We start from the raw sequence: 20,227 nt of genomic DNA on the forward strand, positions 1-20,227 counted from the left end.
TTACAACGTGTCGTGGTGAGGATCTCTTTTGGTCGTGTTTATTAGGGGTTCTGTGAGCTTCCTGTACTAGGATTTCTCTGTTCTTCTCCAAACCTGGGAAATTTTCTGCTAATATCTCACTAAAAAGGCCTTCTAATCCTTTCTCCCTCTCCATGCCTTCAGGAACTCCTAGAACCCGAATGTTGGGTTTTTTAATAGTATCCTGAAGATTCCCGACAATATGTTTCAGATTTCTAATTTCCTCGTCTTTTCTTTGGTCTGACTGTATCCTTTCCTGTTCTCTGTCTTCTAAGTCTGATATTCTCTCTTCTGCTTCTCCCATTCTGTTTGTAAGGCTCTCTATTGTGTTTTTCATTTGATCTATTGAATTCTTCACTTCAGTCACTATCCCAGTTTCCTGTTGTACTAGTTGTTTCGTTTCATTTTGATTCCTCCTTAATATTTCATTTTCACGAGAGAGATTTTCTATCTTGTCCATTAAGGATTTCTGTAGTTCAAGAATTTGTTTTTGAGAACTTCTTAATGTTCTTATCAATTTTTTGAGATCTGCTTCTTGCATTTCTTCTATGTCATCATCCTCATAATCTTGAATTGGGGTGTCTTTTTCATTTGAGGGCTTCATGGTGACTTCCTTGTTTTTATTACCTTGGTTTTTGCGTTTGTTATTTGTCATATTGGAGATATTTGGTTTCTTCACTGTGGTGCTTTTTCTTGTTATACTATGACTCTAGATTAAGTGGACTATCTGTTTTTGATGGAGCCTTAGGGCTTGAGATGGGTGTGGCCTGAGAGCTCTGTTTGGTGTGCCAAAGGTGACACTCCCCGGTTAGGCGTGGTAAACCTCTCTCTCTCTCTCTCTCTCTCTCTCTCTTTTTGATTCAAAAGGGAAGTTATTCTGCACAGCTGAACGAAGTTGGAGGTAGTTAGCAGGCAAATGATATACCCACAGGAGCCAGAGATCAGAAGCTCTTTCCCAAGGACCACACAGGGAATCTGTTCAGCCCTTAGAGTGGGCTCAAATTCTCCTTCAGTCTCCCACTGGGTTGCCAAAGTTACGGAATTGTAGCGTCTCTGGAGAGTGCTCACGTGAATTCCGTGAGTTCTCTCCCCCACCGTCTCTTTTTTCACAGTCTCAGTTCAGTAGCACCATAAATTTACTAGGTCCTAATCTCCTGTTAATTCGCCCCACCCAGAGTCAGGTTTTACTGCTAGGCTCAGGGCCGGTGCAGACCTGAGGTCGCTCTGCTTATGACGTATGTCCAAGATGGCGCCTGCTCTTTGTCTTGCTCGCCCTTGAGAGGTGAGTGGAGAGAGAGAAACCCGTGTCCGTACCAGTCACCTTTTTTTTTTTTTCCCTCTCTCTCTCTTCCAGTTAGCTTGGTGAAGTCCCCCCCGCCCCGGGGGTCGTTCCCTCTAGTCTCCTCTCTCCGCATGCCTGCCGGTGTCTCGGGTTAATGAGGTTCGGCTCACCTCGCGTTCCAGCGCTGGTGTGTTGAGTCTGCCGCTGGTGTCCCGAACTGTGGGCTCCCACGCTCTCCACGCAGGTCTGCTCCCCTTCCAGCGCCGATGTGTGGACTCAGAGCCCTGGATGTCCCAAGTCTCCCCGCTGTTGCACTCCCCTTCGAGCACTTGCGCGCAGACCCTGCAGCTTGCGCAGCTCAGTCCCGCGGCTCGGCTTCCGCGGCTCAGTCCCGCGGCTCGGTCCTGCGGCTCGGCTTTCGCGCGCGGTGGGCGACCTTGTTCTCCCAGTAGGTCTTCCGATTCACGCCCACTGGATCCAGAAGAGTTTTGTCTGCAATATTTTCCTGGTTCTTTTTTCTGAGGCTACCGTAACTCCCCTTTTATTAAACTAAATTTTCCCGGACTATCGGTGCGCGCCCTCACTATTCCGCCATCTTGGCTCCGCCCAGCTTCTGTTTTCTTACATGGTTTTTCATGAATAAAATTTAATTTTAATGAAGTCATCAATATTTTATTTGTGGTTAATACCATTTATATCTTGAGGAAAAGCATTTGTTTATCCAAATTCCATAAGATACTTTTCTATGTGGGTACTGTCTTCCAAGAGCTCAGTAATCTTCCTTTCAGATTCAGATCTTTGAAAGTTTTATGTGGGGCCAGCACTGTGGCGTAGCATGTAATGCTGCCGCCTGCAGTGCCGGCATCCCATATGGGCACCAGTTCGAGACCCAGCTGCCCCACTTGCAATCCAGCTCTCTGCTATAGAAAGCATCAGAAGATGGCCCAAGTCCTTGAGTCCCTGCACCCACGTGGGTGACCCGGAAGAAGCTCCTGGCTCCTGGCTTTGTATCAGTGCAGCTCCAGCCATTGTGGCCAACTTGGGAGTGAACCAGCGGACAGAAGACTTCTCTCTCTCTTTCTCTCCCTCTCTGTACATCTCCTTCTCTCTTTGTGTAACTCTTTCAAATAAATCTTTTTTTAAAAAAAGTTTTGTGTGTAGTGTGAATACAATGTGTTTGTTATTAAGCATATGGAATCCTACCCAGAGTACTGCTCATTGAAAAGTTCATCCTTTCCTACTCAGTATCTAGCTATGTGTGGCTCTGCATGGAGACTCTATTCCTTTCTCTTGAGGTATATATTGTAATATCTTTGTAGAAGGAGTAAATCTTGCTTTTTTTAAAGATTCTTATTTATTTATTTGAAAGGCAGATCCAAAGAGAGAGAGAGAGACAGAAAAGTCTTCTATAGGCTGGTTCACTCCGCAAATGGCCGCAATGGTCAGAGCTAGACCAATCCGAAACCAGAAGCCAGGAACTTCTTCCAGGTCTCCCACGTGGGTGCAGAGGCATTTGGACCATCCTCCAGTGCTTTACCAGGCCATAACCACAGAGCTGTATGGAAGAGGAGCAGCCAGAACATGAACCAGTGCTCATATGGGGTTCCAGCACTGCAGGCAGAAGCTTTGCCTGCTTCTCCACAGCGCTGGCCTAAAATCCTGCTATTTTATCTACTCTATTTTTCTTCAACAATACCTATTCTTGGAGCTTTCTAATTGCATTTAAATCTCTAAATTCAGCTTACTGAGTTGCACTAAAACAAACAGCTGGGGCAAAAACAAACCACAATAGGATTCACATTCTGAGATTTTTTTAATACTATAGATAATTGCATAGATTTGACTTTTTAAAAGTTAGTATTCCAATCTATGATTATCTTATACCTCTGCATTCATTGTAAGACTTTCCATTAATTCTCTGTACACGTATGTGATTTTTTGCATAAATGATTACAATATTTTGTATATCTCTTACTTTAATCTTTTCTCATTCATTCATATTTTTAACTAAAATAAAATTTTCCATTATTACAAATGAGTGAAAATTAATTTCACAACTGATATATTGCTAGTATACAGGACAAAGTTAATTTTTGTACATTGACATTAAACTACAATAATATTGTTATGTTAAAATTAGTTATCATACTTGGAGAATAGCTTTATATTCCCCACAGACACACTCATATGAATACTAAAGGCTTTTAAAAATTTACTACCAGGGGTCAGAGTTGTGGTGTAATGGATAAAGCCACCACCTGCGATGCCTGCATCCTGTGGGCACTACATTACATGTGTCCTGGTTGCTCCACTTCTGATCCAGCTCCCTGTTAATGGACTGGGAAAGCTGAAGAAGATTGGCAAAGTATTTGGGCTTCTGCCACCCATGTGGGAGATTCAGATGAAGGTCCTGGCCCCTGACTTTGGCATGACCCAGTCCTGGCCTTTGTGGCCAACTGAGAAGTGAACCAGCACACAGTAAATCAACCTCTCTCTCTCTCCCTCTCACTCTGTAACTCTGACTTTCAAATAAACAAATAAATATTTTTTTAAAATTTCCTTCTAAATCATGCATAGGTTTTTCATAATACATATTTTATGTGATTTTTAAAGACCTCTCATATGCATGTATTTCAAACTATTTGTACCAAAAACTTATCTTTTAACTCCTTTTTTATGATCTTTGTGTATTTCTCAAGTATTAGCAATCAAAAATGAGATTTTACTATTATTTTGTTAAATTCCTTCAGAAGATAAAAGGAAAATTAACAAATCTTCATGAAGATATATTAATATTTATCAGCCTTTTCAAAATTTCCTGTGTTCTTTTTTAAAGACTTATTTATGTATTTGAAAGGCTGAGGTGTGGGGGTGAGAATCTTCTGTCCACTGGTTCACTCCTCAAATGGCTGCAATGGCAGGAGATGGACCAATCAGAAGCCAAGAGCCAGGAGCTTCTTCTAGGTCTCCCATGTGGGTATTGGGATCCAAGTAGTTGGGACAATTTTCTGCTGCTTTCCCAGGCATATTAGCAGGGAATGGATCCAAAGTGGAGTAGCCAGGACTTGAATTGGTACCCATATGGATTGCTGGCACTAGAGGTGGCAGGTTTCCTCACTAAGACACACTGCTGGTCCCCAGTGCTGTGTATTATTTGGACAGTATTTGGGCCACTAGACGTGCTCATCACACTCTCAGCACTGGGATAGGCCTGGTTGAATTAAATTCAGCTTCAACCAAATTTTCCTATATCCCAGATAGCCAAAGGGAAGCCTTTGCTGGCATGATTATAACTTTAATTTCCTTTCCTTGCTTTATCTAGAACCAAATATGGGTGTTCCTGTCAAGCAGAAAATTGCATCATGACATAATTAAATAAAAATTGTATACTATGCAAAAAACAATAATTAATTTATTTATTAATTGAACCATGAAGATATAGACAACCTGAATATGCCGGTAACAAGTAACAGGACTGAATCAGTAACAAAAAGTTTCCAACAGAGAACAACCCAGAATTGGATGGCTTCACTGTTCAATGTTACCGAAATGTTAAAGAAGAACTAACATCAACTCTTTTTTAAGAATTATGTATCTGAAAGGCAGAGCTATACAAAGAGGCAGAAACATAGCAAGAATGATATTTTCCTCCAGCGGGTTTACTCCCCAAATGACCACAATAGCAGGGTTAGACCAGATCAAAGCCAAGAGATTCCATCCAGTCTCCCAGATGGATGGCCAGGGCCCAAGTCCTTGGGTATTCCCCTGCTGCTTTTCCAGGCACATTACCAGGGAGCTGGATCGCAAGCAGAGGAGCCAAGACTCAAAACAATGCTCCAAAATCAGTTATCAGTGTAATAGGTAGCAGCTTACCCCACTCTGCCACATAGTTGGTCTCACGCCAATTCTTTTCTGACTATTCCCAACAATTAAAAGGAAATTAATTACTACAAACTCACTCTAAAGTACATCATTACCCTCATATCCATACCAGACAAGGATACACACACACACACACACACACACGATAGACCAACAATCCTGATGGACATAGATGCAAAAATTTTCTTTGACATACTAACAAATCAAATCCTCTACGATCAAGTGGGACTTATCTCAGGATGGTTCAACATATGCAAATCACTAAATGCAATACATCATACTAACATAGACTACATGATCATCCCAATAAGTGTGTATGAAGCCTTCATAAAACTAAGCATTTCATATGGTAAAAACTCTAAAAATATTAGGTATAAAAGGAATGCACCCCAATACAATAAAGAATACCTATGACAAAAGCAAAGTTAACATCATGTCAATTGAAGAAGGAAAACAAATTATCTCTTCTAAGATCAGGAACAAGATACTCATTCAATGCAGTATTGGAAGGCTTAGTATGAGCAACAAGGCAAGAGAAAGAAATAAAGGGGTTCTAAAGGAATAGGAATATAAATAGGAAAAGAGAATAAATTATAAAAATAAATTATAAATTATCCCTTTTTCAGATATCATGATTTTGCATGTAGAAAAACATAAAGTATCAGCCAAAAGACAGAACTGACAAATGTCATAAGGCAGCAGGAAACAAAATTAATATATAAAACTCAGTTTTTTATACACCAATAACAAAATTGCTGAGAAATAAACCCGTAAAGCAAACCCTGTCACAACAAATACTAAACATAAAATAAATTTAATTAAGAAAGGTCATTGTCACTAAAATGAAAATTATAAAACAATAATGGAAGAAATTGAAGAGGACATACACAAGATGACAGACATTCCATGATTTTGGATTGAAAGAATTATTGTTGTTAAAATGTCCATAGGACCCAAACTGATTCACAGATTCAATGCAATTGCCATGAAGATAACAATGGAATTCTTTAGGGAAATAGGAAATACATTTAAAAATTCTAGTGAAAATATGAAAGGCCCCAAGTAGCCAAAGAAATTATGAACCAAAATAACAAAGCTGGAAACATACTACAAAACATACGACTTCAAAACATACTGCAAAGCTATCGTAACCAAAACAGCCTACTACTGGCATAAAAACCAACAACAACATCAATGAAACAGAACAGAGAACCCAGATATAAACTCACATAGTATTTTCAACCATTCTACAGCAAAGGCAATAAACATATGCATTGTATAAAGGAAACTTTCTTTAATAATTGTTTCTGAGAAAACTGGAATTCCATGTATAGAAAAATGCAACAAGGATATTCCCCAACACACACACACACACACACACACACACACACTTATCATCACGTATAAAACTCAAGTTGAAAATGGATCAAAGAGTAAAATTCTACCTAAAATTGTAAAACTACTAGAAGAAAACCTAAGGTAAATGCTTTAGCATGTTTGTCTGGGCAAAGATGTGTTGGATAAGACCCCAAAAGCACAGACAACAAAAGCAAAAATTAACAGATGGAATTACATCATTAACGAGCTTCTATATAATCAACTCAATTAAGAGACCACCCATAGAAATGAAGAAGGCATTTGCGAACTATTCATCCAAAAATGATTAATGTCCAGAAAGTATAGGAAACTCTAGTCAGGAAAAAAAAATGCAATACAAAACTGAAGATATAACCTGCATAGTAATTTCTCTAAAGAAGATATACAAAGAGGGGCCAGCACCGTGGCTCACTTGGTTAATCCTCTGCCTGCAGCGCCAGCATCCCATGTGGGTGCCAGGTTCTAGCCCCGGTTGCTCCTCTTCCAGTCCAGCACTCTGCTGTGGTCCATGAGGGCAGTGGAGGATGGCCCAAGTGCTTGGGCCCCTACACCCACATGGGAAACCAGGAAGAAGCACCTGGCTTCTGGCTTCGGATCAGCGCAGCACTCCAACTGTAGCAGCTATTTGCGGGGTAAACCAACGGAAAGAAGACCTTTCTCTCTGTCTCTCTCTCACTGTTCAATTCTGCCTGTCAAATAAAAAATAAATTAATTAAGTAAAAAAATAAAAATAAAGAAGATACACAAAGGGCCAACAAGTGTATGAAAAATTGCTCAACATCTTCAAACATAAGGTAAATGTATATCAAAATTATAAAGAGATATCATTTCACACCAGTTAGAATGGTTATAATCAAAAATTTAAAATGGGAAGTTCTGTTGAGTATGTGGAGAAAGAAGTCTTATGTACTGTTGATGAGATTTAAATTAGTTCAGCAATTAGAGAAAGTAGTACAGAGGTCGCTAAAAAAACTAGAAATAATATTAACATATGGTTCAATAGTCCCAATCTTGGGTGTATATCCAAAGAACTGCTGTCAGTATGTCAAAGGGTCATCTGCATAAGAATGATTATCACAGCACTATTCATGGAAGCCAAGATATGGAACCAAACCAGGTGTCCATTGACAGATGAATGGAAAGAGAATATGGTATATACACACAATGGAATACCAGTTGATCATAAAAAGAACAAAATCTGTGATTTCTGGCAACATACAGAACCAAACATTATATTAACTGAAATAATTCAGGTGTTGAAGGACAAATACTGTTTTCACTTGTAGTGGAAGGAATAAAGTGTACCTCATGAAAGTAGAGAGTAGAGTGGTGATTTCCAGAGCCTGAGAAGGGTATAAGGGGTCGGAGGGGAGAAGAGATGACAGTTACAGGGTACAGGATGCAGTCAGATAGAACGAAGAATTTACAATGTTCTATATCACAAGGGGATAACTATGGTTGACAACAATCAATTCAACATTTCACAATTATAGAGAGAACTTTAAATGTTTCCAAATGTCAGAGATGAGAGATACACTAATGATCATGACACATGGTATACATGTATTGGAAAGTGTACTTCACAAATATGTACAATTACTACATGTCAATTAATAAAACTAGGGGAAAACATTTGGAACTGTCATTGAGACACCACTTGGGACACCCATATTTCAGATAGAGCGCCTGCATTCAAGTCCCAGCTCTGCTTCCAATTCCTGCTCCCTGCTTCTGCACACCCTGGAAGGTAGCAGGATATGGCTTAAGTATTTGGCTCCCTGCAACTCTTTTGGGAAACCCAAACTGAGTTCCAGCCTCCTGGCTTCAGTTTGGCCCTAGTTCCAGGTGATGAAGGCATTCGGGAGAAGAATGTAGAATATCTCTATCCATCACTCTCTCACTCTATCTGCTTTTCATATAAAAAGAAATACGTTAAATGTTTAAAATTTTTAAATTAAAAAAAATTTCTAAAAAGTAGTAACAGTGCGAGGCTTTAATTTTTCCTCATCTCAAAAGGAAATATTTGAACATTCGATTATTTGGAATGCTTAATGTAGATTTGTATACAAATCAATCATCCAGTTAGGAAAGTTTGTGTTTTTTATTTTCTAAGTTATTTTATCAAGTAAACATTAAGTTTAATAAAAAGCATTTGTTCAAAACTGAAATGATCATGGTCTTTCTTTTTTAACCTATAAACAAAAGTGGATTTTTTCCTAATAGAAAACCAATATTGAGTCCTGGTACTAACACAACTAGTTATGAACATTGTGCTACACAAAAGATACTGATTATTAGTGTGATATTACTGTTGGGCATTTTGTACCTTATTCATAGATTAGATTGCCCTGTAGATTTCCCTTTCTTAGTGCTCTGCCCCTGCTTGCAAGTACCTCACAACAGGGTGAATTGCTTTGTGTCTCTCACAAGAGGGGCAACCACCCAACTCACAAAGCGCAGTCTGGCCCTATCTGCTCAATCGCAATATTCCAATTTCATGACCCAGGATCAAAATAAGTTATTGAATGTTCCATCCTTGTTTTCTTTGGAAGAGTGCATAAGATTGAAATTATTTGTTCCTTAAATATTAGAAAAAAATCAAGAGACACTGGGTCTCAAATTTTTTATAAGAAAGATTTATTTGTATTTACTGATAATATTTCCTTGATAGTTACTGAATTATCAGTTAGTTTTTTTCTGAGTTCAGTTTTGAAAGGTATGTTTTCAATAAGCTATTTCTACCACAATTCTCAGATGTACTAGCTTAGTGTTTCTAGTATCCTTTTATTATTATTTAATTAATCACTGTATCATGTGTCATTTTGTTCAACCATCATTCCTGCTACTGGGTATTTGTTCCTTCTTCCAATCTTACATTTTTCCTTGACCAATCTCATCAAATTTTGTCTTTTCAAAGAACTAATTTTGAGTTTGATCATTTCCACTACCTTTGTATTTAAAGAATTACTCTCAGTTTTGTGATTGCATTTCTTCAGCTTTTTGGAAGAGAGATTATTTCACTATCATTTTCTGAAAATGATGTTCAGTTCAGTTTACTTTCTGTCCTGTTTCTTCTCTAATGTTAACATGTAAGGTTGTTAATTTTTCAGCAGTAACTCTTCCTTACATCCTTACCAGCAGAGACTTTACTCTTTTTATGGCCTTCTGTTAGAGTGGCAAGTCTTTGGAGAAAGAACAATCAAAAATTCAGATGTTTGCATCAATTCAAAACCAAACTAGTCAAAACTTAAACTACACGGATAACTTCATAATCCAGGTGTACTTAATTTCAAACAAATAGCTAAAAGGAACAAATCTGGTTAGCAAGTTAATCATTTGAGGTCAATGGAGTAATGGATTAATGTGAATGAAAATTTAAAACGCAAGCCTTGATGAACTGATCTGTGGAATCAGGGCTTCTCAAATGACAAGCACTGACACCAGGAATCTTTTGAGAGAGCACAGCAGTAGCTTGCATGCCTCACAACAGGGTCCACTGATGTCACCCAACTCACCCAGTCCAGCCCTACTTGGCCAGTAGCAACATTCCATTTTCCCATCCCATTTTCCCATCCCAGGATCAAAGCCAAGATTCAAGCTCAAAGAATAAGCTTTCTCAAAGGACCCTCTCTTAAGGAACAGGTCCAGAGTCCCAGTCTCTGCTTTTGTGTATTTTGTTAATGGCTCTGACATTCAGGTGCATACATGGTTCCAACTGTGACAGAGGTTCGTGATGGCACCCTTGCTAACTACAAAGCAACGCACTCCTGCACAGCAATGGAGAGCACTGGAATGGTCGGGGGGAATCTCTGAGCCCAGATCACTGGAGTCTGGATTATAAGTCCAGACCCTAAGAGACTTGCCCCAGGAACTCATCAGCAGACTGCTTAGAAACTCAAACTCGAACATCTGTCTACGCAACTATCATTTAAGATGATACATGTCCTGCTAACTCACACATGCATTGCTCCCAGAAATCAGGGCATATATACTTCCATTTTGTGTAATAATTTTTCCATAAAGCAAATTTATTTTTAAGAAAAATGATCTCTGTTTACCACTCTAAATTGTCTTCATTAAACATTGTGACTCCTTTTGGATGTGACGCTCTCATTCAAAATAAAGTGAAATAAAATTACATACAATGTATAAAAAGCACCATTGGAGTGTCTGCATTGAGTTCAGGGAAGTCTCACAGCCAGGCGCCACCCTCCCAAAAGGAAGCAGGAAGCAGGATATACTGAACAATCATTTCACTGTCTTCCCTATATATACAGCCTCCAGAAGATTCACTTGTTACTTCTGCAGACTCATTTCTGTCCCTCCCAGGAGACTTGTGTAATAGCCCTGAGACGTCCAGGTGAGCTTCTCTGACTACGTCAGGAATTTGTTTCCTGCTATGCAGCAAGGAAGGAGGGAGGGGTTGTTCACAAAGTCCCTTCCTTGTGCAGGGAGCTGGGAGTTGGGTGCCTAGGGCTTCTGAATAACAGCTATCTTAGTCCATTTTATGTGGCTAGAACAATATTCCAGAATGATTTATAAAGAAAAGAAGTTTCTGTTTGACCTCAGTTCTGGGGGTTGCAAAGTCCAAGATGGTGGTCCATCTGGTGAAGGAGCACAAGCTATTTGGCCTTCTGGGGAAAAGACAGAAGGGTGGACTAATGCGTACAAAACAGAGAACAGGAGGGTAAGCAAGCTTTCTGGGAATCTGCTTTCAGAATAACTAATCCAGCCCCCATAGGTCAAGAATCTCCTCACTCCTGTGAGAATTACCCAGTACTATAAGATAAGCATTAATTCCTATTAAGAATCTAATAACCTCCCAAAGGCCTCTCTTGCTCTCAATAACATTATATTGGGAATCAAATTTCAACCTGAAATTCAGAGTGGGCCACCCATCTTCAAACCAATTTCACTCCACTGAGGAAGTGTGAGCTATTGGGTTCTTTAACTTGTGAAAAACGTAAGTGCATGTGCTTGCCTTGAACCCTGGGGGTATAAAAGTGCATGACAGGAGTTTCCTTGCCACTAGTCTCTTTGATTCTTGATTTTCTTTGCACTCTGGTTCTCTCTTTGGTCCTGCTTGTGTGTGCTCTTGGGTAGTATCACACATACAAAGAGTCTAACTTCATATGTTTTGTTCACAGAGGTGGTTAGATTATCAGGGCAGCAGGGAATTTGGAGAAACCTGGTTCTCTGTGGGTGAGAAAATTATAAACCAAGAAGCAGAGGGAATAGCTGGATGTCACGAAGGCTTTTTATCCAGTGGGTAAGCTGTGGCAGAAGCAGAGAGGCCTCCAATGCAGTAATAAAACTTTCCAGAAGGATTTACACACTTATATTTCTGCCCCAAATTAAGAAATCACCAAAGGGAAAATCATAATTATGTTTGTATTTCTTTATAGTTTAGTCTACCATTTGCCTTTTAATTACACGTGGAATAGTGGAGACAGCACTCTGTCCAGGCAGGTTTGGGGCTCTAAGTTTATTCAGTTGGCTTTGGGAGTCTCAAGGAACACAACCTTCTAATGATGAACATCATTCTACATCCTGCAAAGGAGAAGAAATACCACACAGCCTATCTGCTTCAAGCAAAGCAATCCTACTGCTCTAAACCTACTTCTTCTTGAACTATCAGGAAAATCAATCTCTACCTAGCCATGGGATTCTTTCAATCCCACCTCAGAATTTTTGCAAAAGTACTTAATGTTCCTCTGGGCACGGTTCACACTGGCTGCATATCAGTTGCCCACAGACTCCAGAATGATTTTGCTAAGCATGAAGGCTTTTGGTCCTTTTTAAAAATTTATTTAATATTTTGAGAGGCAGAATTACAGACAGAAGGATAGACAGGGAGGTCTTCCAACTGCTGGTTCACTCCTCAAATGATTACAATGGCTGCTGCTGAGCCAATCAAAAGGCAGGAGCCAGGAGCTTTTTCTGGGTCTCCCACATGGGTACAGGGGCCTAAACACTCAGGCCATCTCCTGCTGCTTTCCCAGACCATTAATTAGCAAGGAGCTGGATCTGAAGTGGAGCAGCCGGGACTCAAACCGGCACCCATATGGGATGCCAGCACCATAGGCAGAGACTTAACCTGCTACACCAGCCCCAAGGACCTAGATCGTGAACCAGGTTAGTGGCAATAGAAATAGAAACCAAAGATTCTGGACAAATTTGATGAATGCGTGGGCATTCAAATGGGAGAGGGGATACAGTAATTATTCTTAGGCTGTAGTTCTATTCTAACAAAACAGGAGACATAACAAAAGAGCAGGAATTTGATTTTAATATAATAATTGCCAATCCCTGAGCAAACTTTCAGCATGTGTTAACTCTGTCCATCTTTGCATGAAACCCCTTTGAAGTTGATAGTTCCTACATGTAGGAAATGCATGCTGAAATATTCGCTCTAAGAGTAACTGCTGAGCAGGTAGAGAAGAGTTCCGTTTCCTACGGATAGTTTGCTACTGAAATGCTCCACATGTTGATCAAAAGAAAGGATTTGTGTCCATTAGAGAAGTCCAGGCCAGGAATAAGCAATATGGATTGATTACAGCTACTAGAAATAAAGGACAAGCGTAAATGTGCTCTCACCAGCAGCCTGGGGCTTGCTGAGAAGACAGCAGTCAGAGGAGGCCCGTGCTGGGCTGGTAGAGGTGAGGAAGGGATGAAAGGCGATGTGTGAGTGCTGAAGACACACTGAGGGAGTGAGACTCCTTAGAAAGAGAAATACTTCTCTAGAAATAGTTCTAGAGACTGAAAAACCAGCTAGATGTAATGACATAAGCTCTGTGAACCTGGCCACAGGCTCTACTGGAAGAGAAGGTAACTAAGGCTTCTATCCATTTTGTCATTTTATTGACCCTTCTGTGTCTTCAATGTTCTCGCAGCACCTGACAGCATGGCGACGACACATGCTACTGCCTTTCAGTACCTCATGAAGGATGTGACAAGCTGGAATATTCCTTCAGGCCCCCTCCCCAGTGAACTATTTCTTACTGGAGAAGCTGCCTTCCCAGTGATGGTGAATTTTGAAGGTCGTGTGGTCATTGCTGCCTCCTCTTATGGCAAGGGCCGCATCGTGGTCATGGCCCATGAAGGATACCTGATACATGCACCTTTGGCTCAATTTCTTGTCAATGCTGTGCGCTGGCTCTGCCTTTCCCCTGGGGCCACCATTGGAGTGAGCCCCTCCCAGGCACCACTTGCAAAAATCCTGCAAAACTCTGGGGTTAAGGCACAGATCCAGTCAGAACCTACAGAGTCCCTGGGGGTTTACTGCCTTGAAGCCTACAATACCAGCATGAACAAGAAGATACTCTCGTTTATGAAACGTGGAGGAGGAGTGCTCATTGGAGGCCATAGCTGGGCCTGGGCAGAGAAAAACGGCAATGATAAAGTGCTCTTTGAGTACCCTGGGAACCAACTGACAGGTGTGGCTGGAGTATACATCACTGAAGCTGGTGTGTATGATGGGCCTTGGATGGTCTCTGAGACAGTGCCCGCCATCCCACTCGGTGTCATGTGAGTGATGATTCTCTAAGGGGAGTCTAATCCATATCAAAAAGCAGTCTTGTTCCTCACTTTTAAGAACTTCCAGTTTTCAAAGTAGAAATTGGCCACTTAGGAATGGAACCATTACAAACTACAAATGCAAGTATAAAAATGACCTGTGTTAGTCAATGGCTTCTTTTCTATCTCCACTATGACTTGAGTATTCAAGGCTTTGAGGGTAGGGTATTCCTCTGTTCATCTACTGTCATTCCCCCTCATTTTGAATTATGAGAAAGATATTGGTAGCATGGAGGGAAAAAAATCTACAAAGTTCATGAAAGACAAGAATTGTCTGTTCTGCTTACAATTATATCACTAGCGGATAGTGACATGACATAGTAGGTGCTAAATAATCACTGATTGAATGAGTGAAAGAAATCAATGTATTCTAGGGATGTCAGGAAAAATGCAACATGTCACAGTCTACAGGAACCTCTCCACAGGAGCCACAGGGGGAATGGTTTTCTCAGAGTTAAAATGGAGATGCAGCCTGGCAGAGAGGTCAGGAGAAGTCCCCTACATCTCCTTCCAAGGTAGAGCAGGATTCCTTTGGTATGTAAAGATTAGAGAAAATTTGGACATATATTAGATCAAATGAACTAGAACCCTCCTGTGACTTAAATCAGACAGGAAAGTACTTGAACGTTCTTTCTCATTTACCTAACTCTCCTATACCCAGAAGTCTACCTTTTTCTTTGGCACAGATGGGTATTGGCTGTTACTCAATGTTTCAAAATTAACATATTTACATGTCATTGTATAGAAATTTAAGGGTGTTTTGAAATACAGTTCCAAAATGATGAGCAGTTACTTCAAAAATAGTTATTTTTGAAATAATAGATACTGACAAATTGCCATTTAAAAAACTATACAAAACTGCACTCATAGAAAAAAATATAGTCCCAGGCCAGGGCTAATACTGAACAGATGAATTTTCTTTTGATGTTATTTTCATGTGGAATGTGAAAAATATTATTTGATTTGTATTTCTCTGATTACAAACGCAGAGAGTATTTTTACATATTTATGGTGATTTATGTTTCTCCTTGAAATGTCTATTTATGTCCTTTATCTATTTCTTCTATTTAGTTTTTGTCTTTTTCTTATTGATTGTTAAGTGTTCTTTCTATATATGAAGATATATCAAAAAGCTTGTCGAGGTAGTACTACAATAAAACTTTATATAGTTGCAAATTTTCAAACATTCATTCATAGTTTTTTATCATATTTTTCATGAACTTTTAAAGACTTCCTGTAGGTAACAGTTTTTTGTCTCTCTTACAATATTACAAATATCTCTTTCCATCACTTGTTCTTTAAGTTCCTTGTTGGTGCTACATAGGTTGCATATCTTTTTGGTAAAATTTGTCTATTCTTTTCCTTTTTTTAAAAAAGTTTAAAAAATTTTTTTATTTATGTATTTTGTTTAAGTTATACAAGTTTCATATATTTCTTTTTACTGTTTTAGGAACATAGTGGCATTTCCCCCACCCTCCCTCCCATCCACACTCCAACCTTTGTTTCCTTTCCTTCTCTTAATGTTTTTTTTTTAACTTTTATTTAATGAATATAAATTTCCAAAGTAAAGCTTATGGATTACAATGGCTTCCCCCCCCATAACGTCCCTCCAACCCGCAACCCTCCCCTTTCCCACTCCCTCTCCCCTTCCATTCACATCAAGATTCATTTTCGATTCTCTTTATATACAGAAGATCAGTTTAGCATACATTAAGTAAAGATTTCAACAGTTTGCTCCCACACAGAGACATAAAGTGAAAAATACTGTTTGAGTACTAGTTATAGCATTAAATCTCAATGTGCAGCACACTAAGGACAAAGATCCTACATGAGGAGTAAGTGCACTGTGACTCCTGTTGTTGACTTAACAAATTGACACTCTTGTTTATGGCATCAGTAATCACCCTAGGCTCTTGTCATGAGCTGCCAAGGCTATGGAAGCCCCCTGAGTTCACCGACTCTGATCATATTTAGACAAGGCCATGGTCAAAGTGGAAGTTCTCTCCTCCCTTCAGAGAAAGGTACCTCCTTCTTTGATGACCTGTTCTTTCCACTGGGATCTCACTCGCGGAGATCTTTCATTTAGGTTTTGTTTTGTTTTGTTTTGTTTTTTTCCAGAGTGTCTTGGCTTTCCATGCCTGAAATACTCTCAGGGGCTTTTCAGCTGGATTCACATGCCTTAAGGGCTGATTCTGAGGCCAGAGTGCTGTTTAGGACATCTGCTATTCTATGGGTCTGCTGTGTATCTCACTTCCCATGTTGGATCATTCTCTCCCTTTTTGATTCTATCAGCTAGTATTTGCAGACACTAGTCTTGTTTCTGTGATCCCTTTGGTTCTTAGTCCTATCATTATGATCAATTGTGAACAGAAATTGATCACTGGGACTAGTGAGATGGCATTGGTACATGCCACCTTGATGGGATTGAATTGGAATCCCCTGGTATGTTTCTAACTCTACCGTTTGAGGTAAGTCAGCTTGAGCATGTCCTATCATATGTATTTTTATAAATATATGGCCAATTATAACACCTCCATTTATTGAAGGATCAATACTTTGCTCACTCATTTTAAAGACTCCTTTTTCACATAATGAATTTCCATAAGTCTGTGAATTGTTTACAACAACTCTCTCCCCTGGACCACTGACTTAGTTTTCTAATTTTACAAAAACTATACTGCTTTTGTTATTACAACTTTGAAATGAATGTTGATATCTGGAGAAAAAAAACCATCTCCATAATTCCATGTAACATCACTCACAGTTTCAAAACATCCTTGTGTATGAAGGGCCACCTACATTTATAGATTAAAGTATTGAGTCAATTTATCAAGATTTTTTAAAATACTGGGGTTTGGGTCAGGATTATTTTCAATTTAGAAATTATTTGAGAAGGAACATTTTAAAACACTGAATCTATCCATCAAAGAATAATATATGTGTTTATTCAAGTATTCTTTCATATTCTTGTCAACTTTTATGTATTTCACCAGAAGATTTTCATAGTTCTTACAACTTTTATATTTTTGTCATTATCAATTATAAAACTACCTGTTTTATAATTATCAACTCTTAATAGGATAATTATTGAATTTTGTGTTTATCTTGAATTCAACCATCCCACTGAACTCTTTGTTTCTTTGTTTATATTTTGTCAATAGAATCTCAAATTTTTAGTAGGCATAATCTTAATGGTAAAATATGGACTTTTTATTACACAATTGAAGTGCTTATTTCTTTATTAGCTAGGATATCCATTAAAAATAATGACTGATAGCAATAAAAGAGGGCAGTCTTGCATTTTCTCCTGATTTAGTAGGAATGCTTCCAATATCAAATTCTCCTAGAAACTCTTATTCTGGTAAGCAAGTTTCCTGCCACCTATGATTTTTGTTTGTATTTTTAAAATTTTTAAATGAGGAATAAATTTTTTTTAAACTTTTATTTAATGCATATAAATTTCCAAAGTACGACTTATGGATTACAATGGCTTCCCCCCCATACCGTCCCTCCCACCCACAACCCTCCCCTTTCCCACTCCCTCTCCCCTTCCATTCACATCAAGATTCATTTTTGATTATCTTAATATACAGAAGATCAGCTAAGTATACATCAAGTATGGATTTCAACAGTTTGCTCCCACACAGAAACATAAAGTGAAAAATAATGGATGATTTTTTTTAATGATGATGAAATCAGAGCAGACCTATTGTCATGTTTAATCCCAGTGAGAGTCAAGTTGGGAATTGATAATTTCTTTTTTTTTTTTTTTTTTTTTTACAGAGGATCAGTTTAGTATGCATTAAGTAAGGATTTCAACAGTTTGCACCCCCTTAGAAACACAAAGTGAAATATATTGTTTGAGTACTCGTTATAGCATTAAATCTCAATGTACAGCACATTAAGGATAGAGATCCTACATGAGGAGTAAGTGCACAGTGACTCCTGTTGTTGACTTTACAAATTGACACTCCTGTTTATGGTATCAGTAATCTCCCTATGCACCAGTCATGAGTTTCCAAGGCTATGGAAGCCCTCTGAGTTCTCCGACTCTTATCTTGTTTAGACAAGGTCATAGTCAAAGTGGAGGTTCTCTCCTCCCTTCAGAGAAAGGTACCTCCTTCTTTGATGACCTGTTCTTTCCGCTGGGATCTCACTCGCAGAGATCTTTTGCCAGAGTGTCTTGGCTTTCCATGCCTGAAGTACTCTCATGAGCTTTTCAGCCAGCTCCGAATGCCTTTAGGGCTGATTCTGAGGCCAGAGTGCTATTTAGGACATCTGCCATTCTATGAGTCTGCTGAGTATCTCACTTCCCATGTTGGATCACTCTCCCCTTTATTTACTCCATCGGTTAGCGTTAGCAGGTACTAGACTTGTCTATGTGCTCCCTTTGACTCCCAGTCCCTCCACCATGACCAACTGTGAACTGAAACTGATCACCTGGAACAGTGAGATGGCATTGGTACATGCCACCTCGATGGGATTGAATTGGAATCCCCTGGTATGCTTCCAACTCCACCACTTGGGGCAAGTCAGCCTGAGCATGTCCCAAATTATACATCTCTTCCCTCTCCCATTCCCACCACCATGTTCAACAGGGATCACATTTCAGTTAATTTTCAACACTTAAGAATAACTGTGCATCAATTACAGATCTAAACCAGTCATATTAAGTAGAACAGATAAAAAAACTACTAAGAGGGATAATGTATTAAGTTGTTCATTAACAGTCAGGGCTATGCTGATCAAGCCACCGTTTCCCATAGTGTCCACCTCACTCCAACAGGTTTCCCTCTTGGTGTTCAGTCAGTCGTCACCGATCAGGGAGAACATATGGTATTTGTCCCTTTGGGACTGGCTTATTTCACTCAGCATGATGTGTTCCAGATTCCTCCATTTTGAATGAGGAATAAATTTTGTCAAATACTTTCTAAATATCTACAGGAATAAAAGAATTGAATTCCTAAATGTTTATGGCTCTGCATCCTAAAATTCTGGTATCTGAGCTCTAAACCACAAGATTGAATTGAAATTTAGGAATCCTCTCTCATTCCCAAATAATCAAGGGTTACAGGAAAGGGATTCTAGGATATTTCTGTGTACTGTGGGGCTTTTTTTTTAAGAATTACTTTTTTATTCCCTTTGAATTACTACAATTTAACATAACTATCCTATAACAAGATGTACTCAGCTCCCAAGTTATAGACAGTTGTACAATTTAATGCAATATTAAAGTATTTTAATTCACAATGGTGATACTTTCCTACTCAAAGCTATTAATAATAAGGAATGTACTAAACATCTTTCTCCTTATAACTATTCCAGGAGTTTTACAGAATAGCTACATAAAGTAAGTAAAACAAAGGATATTCTAGAGCTCTAACAAGGGTAATATATAATTTCACAGCCTTTTTTATTTCTGTGTCTGAATGTGTGCATGTGTGTGGCATATAAGCCTTCCAAATTTCTAGGCAAAACTACTCCCTAAAGGAATCAGACTATTTTCCAAGCTTTATTTCATAATTTTAGCTGTTAAATAAACAACTCATAAATCAGAACAGTGAATGGAATGTTGACTAAGAAAATAAATAATCCTAGAAAATGTTACTAGAAAAATGTGTATGCATATCTCAAGATATATTGTGTCTATAAATTAAAATCTCACACAATTTTATGATATTAATTTTCCTAGCTGGAACTGATTTGAAGATGTACAGAAGAAGATTAAAATATTGGTCCTGCTCCTTTCTCTTAATGGTTTATATGAAATAGCTCAGGTAGTAGGTGTTTTCTGCCCTATTTTCTGCTAACCTCCCAGATCAGCACTAATTTGGGAAATGTCTCTTTTCCAGGTATCAGAACAACGTCAGAAACGACCAAGAGCAGCTCCTACAGGGGATCACCGAGCTGGATATCAGTAGAGGAGCAAAACCCTCAAAACTGTTTGTGCACGGGCCCCTGGCCTTTCCCCTGGGGTTAGACAGCTCATTCAATTGCTTCCTAGCAGCTGCCCGCTATGGCAATGGTCGTGTGGTGCTGTGTGGCCATGAGAGTATGCTATTTGAGGACAGGATGAGCAACTTTGTAATCAAT

The sequence above is a fragment of the Oryctolagus cuniculus genome, chromosome 3 (assembly GCF_964237555.1).
Source record: "Oryctolagus cuniculus chromosome 3, mOryCun1.1, whole genome shotgun sequence".
Lineage (NCBI taxonomy): Eukaryota > Metazoa > Chordata > Mammalia > Lagomorpha > Leporidae > Oryctolagus > Oryctolagus cuniculus.